At 41.1% G+C, this 13592-nt stretch overlaps 1 protein-coding gene across 4 annotated transcripts in view; it reads left to right on the top strand.

Moving 5' to 3' along the window:
* The window catches only part of EIPR1 (EARP complex and GARP complex interacting protein 1), a 61793-nt gene that overhangs the window by 13214 nt on the left and 34987 nt on the right, over positions 1-13592 (top strand). The window lies entirely within an intron of this gene.

Raw genomic sequence — 13592 nt, forward strand, 5'->3', positions numbered from 1 at the left:
ACTGAGCTCAACTCCCGGGAAATGCATGTACACAGCTTCAGAAGGACAAGGTAGCCATGGCCAAGGTTTAATATTATATCTGGAAAAGAACAAGTCTTGCTTGATTCCAGGGTGGATTTGATTTAAATCGAGTTGATTTAAATTGTGATTTAAAATTAAATTGTTAATTGTGATTTAAAAATTATGATTTAAATCGAGTTGATTTAAATCAGGCCTTTTTACTAGTGATTTAAATCATGATTTAAATTGTGATTTAAATTGTGATTTAAATCATGATTTAAATCACTAGTAAAAAGGCCTGATTTAAATCAACTCGATTTAAATCATAATTTTTAAAGAGCAACTGTCATCTCTGCTACTCCTTTGACCCACTGTTGACTCACCAATAGTTCCAGTGTTGCAGAATATACAGCCTCATGCTAGATAACTAAGCTCCATTTCATGCTGAATAAACTAAATTATTTATGTATCTTAAATAGAAAACTATCTTACGATAGATTTTTACCCCAAAAGTTTTTTATTAAAATAAATTCAATAAAAATCAAAAAAATCCAATTTAAATAAAAAAAAATCTGATTTTTTTTATTTTTTCAAAAAAAATCATTGATTTTTATCCACCCTGCTTGATTCTGAGTGAGTAGAATGGTGGAAAGTCATATTCCTTCTTTAAAGCTGCTAGATCATTATAACCTGAATTGCACTAAATCTTCTTGCTTTGAGAAAGTGAAAAGGCAGAAAGGATAGTAGATCATTCTGGGACCTGAGTAGTTGGCAAAATTGAAACAATGAAGAGCTGACAGAGTATTGAGCAGAGATGAAATACAACCCATGGATATCCTTCATTACTTAATTTTCACAGATCTCATTAAAAACTTGGGAGCTCAGAGAATGCTATGGATTTAGGGGTAAACTGCTAATTTATAACCATTACCCTCCACCTGAATGAAACAAACAGAAAATTGAAAAGACATCAGGTTCTTCTAACATCTTATAACTAATGTTCATAGAATTGAAAAAGTAATTTAAGTCATGATAGGATGTAATCCCTGTCAAAATTGCATTATATATAATCATTAGTAAGGATACTGCTTTGTGGAAATTTAGATATGGAGTACAGAAAGTGACCCCTCTCCCTGTAGCTAATTTTCCAGTGCAATAAGCTACATAAAGCACTCTGAGAAATAAGGATAAAACCCATGCCAAATTTCATTGTTTTTTTTTTTACCATCCTTATCTGCTTAACTCTTCTGCGGTATGACTTGTGTGTAAAACAAACACAAACAGAAAAGTTATTGCGGTTGCTATAAAATCAGTACAGTAGGTGAAACTTTCCATTATGTCTATGGTCTAAGTTTTCTCTCCTAGAAAGGCAGATTCTGGGAACTTCAAGAAACTTCATACAGTAAAGTATGTTTCAATTTTAAAAGCTCTTTGGAATTGTGTCATAATTTTTGGATGAAACTCCATCTGACCTCTGGATCCATTTAAGGTTGGAGAAAAGACTTCAGAGAAGGCAAAGTGTAATTGTAGTTGTATGTTCTATACACATCAGCTCCCCCCCTCCCCTCCCCCCCTCAAATTATGGAAGATTTAACATAACACACAGCAAAATAATGTTTCTCTTGTATTTCTTTTCCTTTCAATTACACTCATCATAACAATGGTCTGTTTTACTTCGTGTTAAACCAATAATCTTTGTATCTCTCACTTGAAGAAGTTTTAGTGTTTGGCTGACTTTGGCCATTCACTCTACCATCTCACAGGGTTCTTATGGGAAAAATAGGAGGAGGAAGGAACATTAGGTACGCTTACCAACTTGAGTTATTATAAAAATAATAAAGATGAGATATAAATAAATAGATAACATGTTTTATATATGTATGCATGATATTAGCTTGATGAAACCATGTTATACCAGAAACTCTAGAATATATTCAAGATTGACCATGGAACAAATCACAGTATAACAACAAGAAACAGTAAAACTGTCACCAGTAACAAACCAGGGGCAAGAAACTACTTTTTCTCTCACAGAAAGTGTTAAATGTCTGCATATTAATTTCATAACATATTGGTATAAAATTATTTGCACTGAGACATTTTGATCGTTAATACAAGAAAATAGTTTACATAGTATAAAATGTTATCAGCTTATAAAATGGTTGAGTTTTATGAAAATAGGATGATTTATGTTTATTTTTAAATACCGTGTTTCCTGAAAACAAGACATGTCCGGATAATAAGCCCAATTGGACTTTTGAGCGCATGCAGTAAAATAAGCCCCCCCTGAAAATAAGCCCCCCCTAATATTTAGACACATGTACAGGTGGGAAGGGAGGGGGAACATCAGAGCTGCCCGACATCAGCAGGCCAGATTCAGTGAGCCGGATGCACCGCTGCCATTTGGGAGAAGAAGAGAGAGGAGGTGCTGAAAGAGCACCCATTGCTCATATTCTTCTCCTCCTGGACAGCGGCAGCGCATTCAGCTCCCCAAATCTGGCTTGCTGATCTCGGCTGGCAAAGGGGAGTGGCAGGTGAGGAGGGGTGGGGAGGTGGAGAAGCAAGAATTCTGCCGCTCGCCCAAACCCCAGATCTCCTGTTTGCCCTGCAGGCTCTTCAAGAGGAAGGCAATCGAGCCAGTCCATGGCTTTTTCAATCCAAGCCAGAGCTTCTTCTCCTGCTTCCCTTTCCTCCTCACTAGCGGTGTGTTACTTGAGAACCAACACCTTGGATTCTCTCTTTTAAACTCTTCCCGGCCATCCTTTTGTTCTCTGCTTCGGCTCCAGGAGTTGCAACCAACCCCCATTGTACGGAGCTTGCTTGTGTACAGGTTTGCCAGAAACACCGCTTGCTTCATGCTCCGAAGCCTTTCTCGTCCAGAATGCCGTGGAGCCTGGTGGAGCTGGCCGGAGAGGCGCTGGCCGATAAAACATGTCTTGTTGGCCTTCACGCCCCACACTATGTGAGCCCCACTCGCTTCCCTTTTGACCTGCTCCACACCGGGAATTGCCTCGGCTAGGGAGTCCGACTCAGGACTTTCCTCTGGGGCGTCCTTCCACCCAACCGAGCCCTGCCAACTTTACGGGAGTGGGGGGTGATGGTAGAAGAAAAGTTTCCACCACAATTGCTAGAGGCAGCGGCCTTAGAGGCACTGGCAGAGCAGCTGGTCGGCGCTCCGGCACCAGTCCCTCTGCCAGGGCCAAGGTTTTGAGGTCCTGCACCTCAAAAATAATAAGGCCCCCGATAGTAAGGCCAAGGCCATATTTCGGAGGTCAAAAGAAAATAAGACCCTGTCTTATTTTCGGGGAAACACGGTATATTTAATTTTTTCAGTTACTAATGTCACACTAGGATATAATCTTGGTAAGATTTGCTTTACATGAGATGGTCCTCCATTTATATTTAATTAATTAAATTAAAAGCTAAGAAAGAAAACATTGTTTCACCTGAAGCATGTTAGGTGTTAATAAATATGTTATTTCTGAAAATGCTATTTTTGTAATCATTTGTGACATCATATGTGGTAGTTATTTCTTAGCAAGACCTCTAGAAAGTGCCTGGGCTGCTGGTAATCTTCCCCACAGAAATGCAGAGGTTCCCCCTGATTCTATTTGTTTTGATCCTTCTTTTTGTTTTCTCTCAGTTCTTCAAAAAAAACTTGGCTCGGGTGATAAAGGCTTGGCCAGGCCTGCTCAACAAAATAAAACAACTTCCCACTCATCTTGGATAAGCTATTATAATCCCTCTAGTGATCAGAGAATGGAGGCCAGGAATGTGTGGAGGCTTTTTCTCCCATTGGTTTCTGATCTTAAGCATCTTCCCCTGAAGCTATTGTTGGTGTCTCTTGGGTCAAAACATTAGTGTTTTTTTCTCCCAACATCCCAATTAGGAGATAATAGCAGCTTGAAGAGTGGGATTTTGATTTCAAAAATAGCTTAAAGGAAAAGTTGTCCCACTTCCCATCCTTCTCCTGTTCTCTCCGCTGTGATCTAGCTACTGAATCAGTGTATAATATTGTTCAGATATGGTTATGTGGGCAAGTGGATAATGAATGGATATAGACAAATAATTGTGTTTATTTAAATAAAATGTAAAGTTTTAAAAATAACAAAAATGTAAACCTGATCTCTGGTCAGTTTTTACAATACAATGCTTACTATAAAAAAGTCATCATAAAACACAGTTTATGCGGTCTTTACAACAATCAGCTGGCCTTTTTGCGTGAGGCGCTGCCAGAAACTGGAAGAGCTGATCTTCCGTTTTCCTGCATGAGCATGCGTGCTGCCCAGCTGATTGTCGCTTGTGCATATGCGCCAGAAATCCGGAAGAGTAGCTGGTTGGTGTGCATGCGTGCACCAGAAACCGGAAGTTCATTTTCGGGCATGTGCATGTGCCCTGGGCAGCTCCTCTTCTGGGTTGCGGCCCAGGTGCATGCACACTCCCTTTTCGGCACTCGGTGCTGAAAAGGTTTGCCATCACTGCCCTACAGAACAGTGTAAAATAACTGTAGATTTTGACAAATAAAACCATCTAAGAAGAAATTATTTTGCATATGATTTTAAGCATGACAGAAAATATAGGATTGTATCCGATAGGTACTTTCACTTATTGCCTCTTGTAAATTCTAGATCATAATTTTCCACATGAAACAAAAATGATTATAATGACCAAACATTACAGATTGGAAATATTCCAAGAATGTACAATTGGATTGTTCCCTTAAATTCAAACCTAAAATGCTTCTGTTCCATTAACCATAGTTCAGTGAGGGAACCGCTACTCCGCCTGGTCTCAGCCCCCAATTTCAGCAATTAGGAATCATCTGAGTCTTTAGCCAGAAACCCCAGAAATGATGCCAGTTCTTATAGATAATATGAAACTGTGATAGGACTCCATGTAAATCAGCCTCCCATATTCATATAATGCAACCAAAGGAAGCTGTTTGATCCAACCGAGAGACATAAGGGGCACAATAAAGATGCTTTCACAAGAAATCTGCCACATGCTAAGCCTCTGCCACTTTTGAAAGTAGGACAGTTTCATAAGGTCTGACACTGGTAGCTGCAGAAACGCCAATTTATCACATCAACTTGACAGTTTTGGAAATTAAATCTGCTCCTCCCCTCCCCTCTGCTTTTCACCTCTTCCTTCTATGGAAAATCCTTGGAGGACAGAGACTGGCACTGCCACCTGCCCTCTCCTTTGGGCTGAAAGCCTTTGTCCCCGAGAGAGCGAGCAGCTGGCACGATCGCAATGTAAGTTACACCTCTTCGCTTCAGCATCACTGGCTCAATGTGCAATGTAGCAGAATTAATAATACTTTGGGGATCTCACATTTGCATTACCTGACTTTATGGAAAGGGGGAAGATGAAGAAATGTGCAGTCTGGCATTTCATTAAGGCTTCCGCGCACACGTTCAGCAACTTTAATATGGCTGCCCTTGCTTGTCCTGTTTAGACTTAAAAAGGCCGTATTCTAATGCTTTATGGAAAGGCAGCGGGAAGAGGGCAAGGGTCATCTTTGGCACCCACAAGTGTGGGCAGGTGGAGGTCACGAGGGACGCTTTGGTTCAATTGAAGAAGAGCTGATTCACCATCGAGCTGCAATACACTCGTATAAAACAAAGTGAGGAGGGGAAGTGGCAAGATGATTCAAAAGGCGTCTGCTATAAATATTTCAAACCCATGCCTGCAGTAAATAGCTCAGTTCAGAGTTCTTCCCTCCAAAAAGTGAGGATTTGCTCCAAAGCAGACTTTCCATAATACGTGCTTTTCAAAGGAGGAGGAGTGGTGATCGCCTGCCGGGCCTTCTTACACAATGGCAAGTCTAGATGTGATGATGGAAACTGCCAGAAGAGGGCAAAGTCTTGTAATTGTAGGCGATGCTCTCTTTGTTTCAGTGAACTGGTTGCTTTGCAGTAGCATTCAGAAGATGGGGAAGGTTTGGTAGCAGATAACCTGTCACGAGAGGTCATGATATATCAGTTTGGTTCTGTTTTACTTTACAAATAGGCAGGCCCTGTCGCCTTCTCTATTGTCAGTTTTCACAAATTCAGTATGAAGAATGTAATGCTGTGTTGTCTAACCTACTCCTCCTTCATACACCTACAACAGCCCCCTCCCACACTGCCAGGTTGCCTGAGAGACAGTGAAGGGGAGCCTGTCGTGTTCTCAGGAGGGTAGATTTTCTTTCCTGTTGATGCTGTAAGGCAAATGCAACCTAGGCACAATAATTTAGAGACTGACCGTTTCCGATGAAAAAGAAAGCATTATCATTTAAATTAGCATCAGCATTAGCAGCACTGATTTCTGAATGTGTCAGAAATACAGCAAATTCTAAAATGGGCTTCTTCTTTTTTCTTTTTTTGGGGGGGCTGTTAACAATACTGTATATACTCATTAGTAGGCCAAGAACTTTAGGTGCCAAAATGCACCAAAAAATAAGGTTTGGATTATCCGCAGATGGGTTTATCTTTGGTTATATATGGTAATATTTTTTTTTAAGTATCTGTATTTGCCTAGCTGTATAATCATGCTGGCCACATGACCAATTGATCACTGAAGCATCTTTGGACAATGCTGGCTCCCTTGGCTAGGAAACAGAGGTATGAGCACCGCCCCCTAGAGTCAGACACGACTGAATGGGAAACCTTTACTTTTCACCTTTCTATTTTTATATACAGTATCCGAACCAGTTTGGTGTAGCAGTGGTTAAGGCATCAGGCTAGATCCAGGCCCAGAATTATAGTTCCACCTTAGGCTCTAAGCCAGTTGGGATGACAATGGGCTGGTTAATCACTCTCAGTCCTAGGAAGGAAAAACTGGCAAACGGCTTCTAAAAAATCTTGCCAAGAAAAGAGTGAGGACTAGTTCAGGCAGTTATCAGAAATCAAAAACTGACTTGAAGGCACAAATGTAAAAAATATATATTTCCCATATATATTTCCAGATAAGCCTGTCTGCAGATAAGCAGACCCTTGAAAATATTATGAGAAATGCATGTAATTGGATGGCCTTAGAAATCTGAATTATAAATATTAAAATAGAGCATTCTTTGGATTTATTGAAGTGAATCTATGCCAGAAATCTTCTGGGGGAGATAGCCTGCTTCTTAATTCCATATTATATATTAAAATAAGATTTTAAAACTGTTCCATAATTCTAATACTGGGAGTTCATATCCTTATAGAGAACCTTGCTCTATCATTCCGCCTCCACTGCTGGAGAATGGTCATGTAGCTGGCCAACAGTCCCTTGTCTTTTACGCTTGCTGATAGCTCTCTCCTACTTATATTTCCTACCTATAGCATCTATAGTTGGAGAAGGGTTGGAGATGCCATCCAGAAGATGGTTACTGTAACTCAACAGCCTTTCTTATTGACCCTCCTCTTGGGAAAGACTGGTAGCAAGGGATTGATGCTCTTTCTTCATGAGGCCAACTCAGCATGTCTCTTACCAGCCTGTCTCCTTGAAAAACTATTGCAGATTTTTTTTTTTTAATTTGATTTATATGCCGCCCTTCTCCGGAGACTCAGGGCAGCTTACAATGCGTTAAGCAATAGCCTTCATACTTTTGTATATTTTATACAAAGTCAGATTGGTGGGGTGATGTCGCCCAGAGTGAAACAATTTTAGGGATCAGCCTTTAAATTTTTTAATGAATTGTATGCAGTTCACAAATTTTTATGGAGAAGAATTAAAAGCAAATATGAGCAAACAGTTGTGGCGTGGCTATCAATCACTTAGCTGCATAATACACAACTATAGGTTATCCTCAACTTAGGGCTTAGCATTCATTTAAAGTTTTGTCTGACTTGAAAAAGTAGACTTGCAATCCGGATCTGGTTATAAGAGTCAACCCTGGGTCACATACAATTCAAGTGCTCGGCAACACAACTGCATTTACAGTTTTTGGTAAAAATCCACCCTAACAAACAATGGGCTTGCTTAACAGTTGCAGTGGTCTCATTTACAACCACTGCATTGTCAAGCAACAGGAAAATCAGGAGAACTAGACAGTTCAAATGGGTGTAAAGATTTATTATAAGGTTGAGCTCTCTACAAGAATCTGAACTACTAACAGCCAATGGAAATTAGCGGGAGATAAGAATAGAAGGAATTCAAGATGGGCTGGACTTAGATCTCTTGTGGGCACAAAGGGACTCATGATTGATGATGCGTTTGATCCCTCCCTTGGGCTCAGCCTGTTCATCTCCTACATGCATTTGCTTAATGATCACCACAAAAACGTCATAAAATCAAGTCAGTCATGGCTACAAAGCCTGTGCACCTATAGTCTATTCTCACTTCCCATTGTAGTTCTCTTCTAAATCACATATTTGCTCTGTTGAGTTATTCTGGGTTTGGATGGAACAAACAGCTGAAGAAGGGGAGCATGAATGAGCACACTGGGCCAGTCCTGCTTCTACCTGTGATGTCTCCCTTGGACCACTCCTCTGATTATGCCTCGAGGCCAAGTTAGGAGGATGAGCTCATTCATGGCACGTCAGGAACTGGGTTAATTAATAACTCTGAACTGCAGCCAAAAGAGATTTATAGGGGGCTTTGGCTGGGGACAGTTTGCAGGTCTGTGAAGAGAAGGAGCTGCCTTCCATGTTGGATCCGAGAACATGTAGGGCAGAGAAAAGATAAGAGCAAAGGAGATCTGCCAGATTACTTGGGAGAAGACCCCGCCCATTTTCATGGGTTGCACCGGAAAGCTATTTATCACGCAGGCAGATGGAGGCATTGCTGGGAACAAGGTGTTTGGTTTATGGCTGTCTTTGTTCATGCTTCCTGGTTGACTTTGTGCCTGGGATACTCTGAACTTCTCTTGCCAAGTGAGCTCTTGTGGATGTACTTTTAGTTTTGCCTGGTGGCTTCAAGTTTGTTTGGTGGACTTGTTGGAGCAACTTTCTATTGTTTTATGGACTATTGGCCATTTCCTTGTGGACAAAGCTTGGCCTGCATGTGGCTGGATTTATGTGGGACAGTTCTGAGGCTGGGTGAAGGGAACTGCTAGGAAACATTAATAAACACTAAAACACACTTAATTGTGTGTTTGAGTGAGTGGGGCAGAACAGTACCAAATTTTGCAAAGCAAACTCTTACAGCAGAGAGCTTCTTGTACCTCTGTCGGTTTCCCATGTGACATAAAATTGGCTTGTTGACAGGGAAACTGCCGAGCGAGCTGGCCTAGATACTAATGGCTGTCTGCTGAGGGAGCTTGCCTTTAGCATGCGGAAATCGATGGGAATGGTGTTAGAGAATAAGCAAAGATTATATGTTCTTCCCCTTTCCCATGTTCGTTGCACTCTTAGCAAGAAAACAGAGGGTTATTGACGGACATGCAGTGGAATATGGGGTGGATTGTTTGGGGGAATTGCAGCTTGAAGGGGAATTGCACCTGGAGACTGCTCATCTACAGCACAGTGGTTAGTTAATTTTACACAACAGTGGATTTTGGAAAGAAGGAGTAATTTTTCTTAGGAATAGTATGGATTATTTTCCGGAAATCTTTCCAGCTTCCTTTGCTGCTTTTCGTTGAACTTTTATGAATTGTGGAATCTTCTTTTTAAGAAACCTTGCTTGGTTCTCACACTGGTAGTACACCATAATGAGCAGAATTTGCTTAAAATGAATTTATAAATTTACACACATTACTGGAATAGTGTTGCTTTCAGGAATATAGTGACTGCAACGCTGTGCCTTTTTAAATATTGCTAAGAGCCACCTTGTGTGTCAAATGAACAAGAAGTAAAAATGTGGCTCAGGAATCTATGGCTGTCCAAATGCAAATTGTATCAGACCAGCAGTGAAATCTAGCCGGATCTATCCGGCTTGTGCAAACCAGTAGCATGGGTGGTGGGAGGCTCCTCCCACCCGCCAGGATGTCATTACATCCCGTTTTTTTACGCTCTGTGCATGCTCAGAAGAGGTGCGCGTGCACTCCCATTCCCGAACCGGTAGCGAAGGTAAGTGGATTTCACCGCTGTATCAGACCCAGCTAGGATGTTAGAAATTGTAGATCAGCAGTAGTTTGAAGGCCAGATATAAATGGGATTGCTGAAGACTAATTTTCTGTTATAACTTCAGGTAAAAATATAAAAAGTGCAGAATAAAAATAATCAGAAGAATATAAGGGCAGGGTATAAATTGTACTATTTTTTATGATGGAAAATAGTAATTGAGAAAAATTTGACACGTTCTGGACTGGCACATTACTTGGACCTTAGTAATTGATCATTCACCAATTTCATTGGGTTTGCTTTTCAACCACTGTACTTTAAAACTGGAGTGTAAAGGTCTTAATTGTGTGAAAAAATTCACCACTGACATTTATTTTTTCTCTACAGGTGTTGAAATATAAGAAGGATAGGTTAGCATGTTCCTGATTTTCTGAAAATTACATTTTAGGGCAGTGGTTTCCAACCTTTCTGGACTGGAGGGGGAGGGGGAATGGTTCTGTGCGAGCGGCAGATAAGCAGGCTTATGCACATAGCTCCATTTGCACGAATGGCGGGCATGCACACTTGCTGCACAAGTGGAGCTATGCCCGTCTGTTTGCTCGTCCACCTCTTTCGCGACCCAGTTCTGAACGGGCTGCAGCCTGGTAGTGAGCCATGGCCTGGGGGTTGGGGACCATTCTTTTAAGGAATTGCACAGAGATTATAGAAAGAGTTTTTATAGATGAGAGAATATTTGTACCAAAATGCAAGATTATATCAGTGGTGAAATGTAAAATTTGTTACTACCGGTTTTGTAGGCGTGGCTTGGGGAGGTGGGTAATGTGAGTGGGTGGGTGTGGCCAACTTTTTTTTTTTTTTTTTTTACTTTTAAAAGCATTTTTTCTACAACCTCTTCGGCCGAAGAGATTGTAAAAAAAATGCTTTTAAAAGGCTCTGACGATCCCAGCTGAGTTGCCTGATCATCAGAGGCTTTTGTTTTCTTTTAAAAGCATTTTTTTTTTGCTTTTAAAAGAAAAAAAAGCCTGTGACGATCCCAGCTGAGCCACACGATCATAAAGAGGTTCTTTTTTTTACTTTTAAAAGCATTTTTTTGGCCGAAGAAAAAATGCTTTTAAAAGTTAAAAAAAAAGCCTCTGATAATCGCGCGGCTCAGCTGGCCATGGGGGGGGGGTCAGGAATTTTTGCTACCGGTTCTCCGAACCACCCGCCACCATCGCTACCAGATCGGGCGATCTGGCCCAAACCGGGAGCATTTCACCCTTGGATTATATGAACCTACAGAGATTACTTCAAAGCACTTCATATTCATTAAAAGCAGTGCTATATAAATATTAAGAACGACACTGGTGACAGATTCTACTATGTTTTTATCAGGCAAGGCCCCCTTCTAAAATTAGCTCTCGTTTCTTGTGCCTCGTTCATTAGTAAATTGAGTGAGACTTTTAAATTAGACATAGATTGCCAATACGGGGCAGAAAGAACGAAAAGCTGAAAAGGTAGTAAACACCGTGTATAAAGTCACCATTTCTTCTGAGTGCCCTTCTATTCAAACAAGCAAAGCAGGCTTCATCCGGATTAATAAGAGTAATAAATCCTTCTGTTTTGTCTGTGGCAAGAAGGAAGCATCTGAGACTAGCGGCTTGCTCCTGTCATACAGGGAACATTAATGGGCACCAGCTGGGCTGTAGCTCGAGCTGCTACACAACTTCAACTTTGCACAGCAAGAGCTGCTGTGGCAATGGTGCAAAAGTACCTCCTGTACAGATTCAGAAGTACACTTCAATTGTGGTTCCCAGGGCAACCGAGTAATGGCAGCCAGCTGGCTTTGTACCACCTGAGCGCATCAAAGAGCAAGGCCTCAGCTCAGCCCATTCCAGCACGGAGCTCTGCAGATGCCAGTTTAGGTTGAGTTTAGCACACTCCAAAGTCATGGCTGATGCTACCATGTTCCCTTTCGTTCGTCACCATGTAAGACTTTCTGCAAAAAAAACCCGGGGTGACTTTTCTGTTCACGTGCAGATGGGAGCTCTGCTAGACTTGCCCTTCAATTTTTGCCTTCATTTCACATCTACCTCCTGACACTGGAGACCTGCTTGTACATCACTTGCATTTTCAAAATAGTGTGTGTGCCATTGGTATTAAATACTGTGTTTCCCTGAAAATAAGACCCTGTCTTATATTTTTTTTGAACCCCCAAATAAGCATTTGCCTTTATTTTCGGGGAGGTCTTATTTTGGGGCACATGGAGCAAGATGGGGCTCCTCTTGCCGTCTTACCTGATCTCCAGCTCTGCGTTTAAATATTTTTGGGGAGGGCTTATTTTCGGGGGAGGCTTATTTTCGTGCATGCACTCAAAAGCCCGATTGGGCTTATTATCAGGGGATGTCTTATTTTCAGGGAAACAGGTTATTTGAATGATGTTTTATAACTTGTATAGTTAATGAAAGTATTAAAAAAGAGACAGCTGTAATCTGCACAAGAGTAAATAATAGAAATAATTATGGGGATATTTCTTTAGTTTGCAGTGTAAATCACAGATACATTTGCAATTTAGTTATGGCATGTTTATTATTAACTTGTGCTTAAACAATATGTCGTTTTTACCAAATAGGCAGCTGCTGATGTCTGATCTTGCTCAGAATTCTCAGCCTGGGATTGAGCTAAAGACAGCTAGTTGCTGGACAAGAAAAAAAAAATCTAATCTGTTTGTATTTCTGATCTCTCTTCATCACTTTCCCCTTCTTTGTAGCTTGGAGAGCCTAGGGGACCTCTCTAAGCCATCTGTTCTCTATTTCTGTCCTCTAGATGTCACTCTATAAAATCTTTTTTTTTTTAATTGTCTTCTACCGCCTACCATCTTTTTAGATAGTAGAAAATCCTATTGGATCCTATTGGGCTAGATGTTCAGGGTAGTTACTTATACTTGTTTTCTGTGAGGCAGCCAGCTACTCAAACATTGAATTATTAGATGTTGTCTGAATCATCTCATCATCTTCTTGGATAAGTGAGGATCTGTTGTAGCAAAAGAATGGCATATGACCAGAAATGGGCAGATGGGAGGACAGTATAGAACAGGAGTATCAAACTCACGTCGTCACATTGTCACATGACATATCAAGACTTTTTTCCCCCTTCGCTAAAATGGGGGTGGGCATGGCCAGCGTGTGACACATCCGGCCCATGGGCTACGAGTTTGACACCCCTGGTATAGAATTATGGAAGACAAGGGTTCCACAGGAATCTTCTTTATTTTTCCTCCTCCAGAAACATATCGTGACCTAACATTGTCTTTATTTTGTGGATACAAACTCTTGAGCATCTCTTTAAGGAATCTGCTTGGTACTTTTGTTATTTATATTTCTACGCCAGATAGGAATCCTCTCCTCTCCTCTCCTCTCCTCTCCTCTCCTCTCCTCTCCTCTCCTCTCCTCCCCTCCCCTCCCCTCCCCTCTCCCCTCCCTCCCCTCTCCCCTCCCCTCCCCTTTGATTAATCAATCAGTGGTGAATAACTTAAACTATATCAGTGCTAACCAGTTAGGAGCATAAATATTAACAGCTTGGTGAAGTAAGGGGATAATTTCTGGGGGGAAAATGCTTTAAGTGCATTGAATGGATTTGGGAGGG

This window comes from Pantherophis guttatus, chromosome 1, assembly GCF_059756535.1.
Source record: "Pantherophis guttatus breed Tessera chromosome 1, ASM5975653v1, whole genome shotgun sequence".
Classification (NCBI taxonomy): Eukaryota; Metazoa; Chordata; class Lepidosauria; order Squamata; family Colubridae; genus Pantherophis; species Pantherophis guttatus.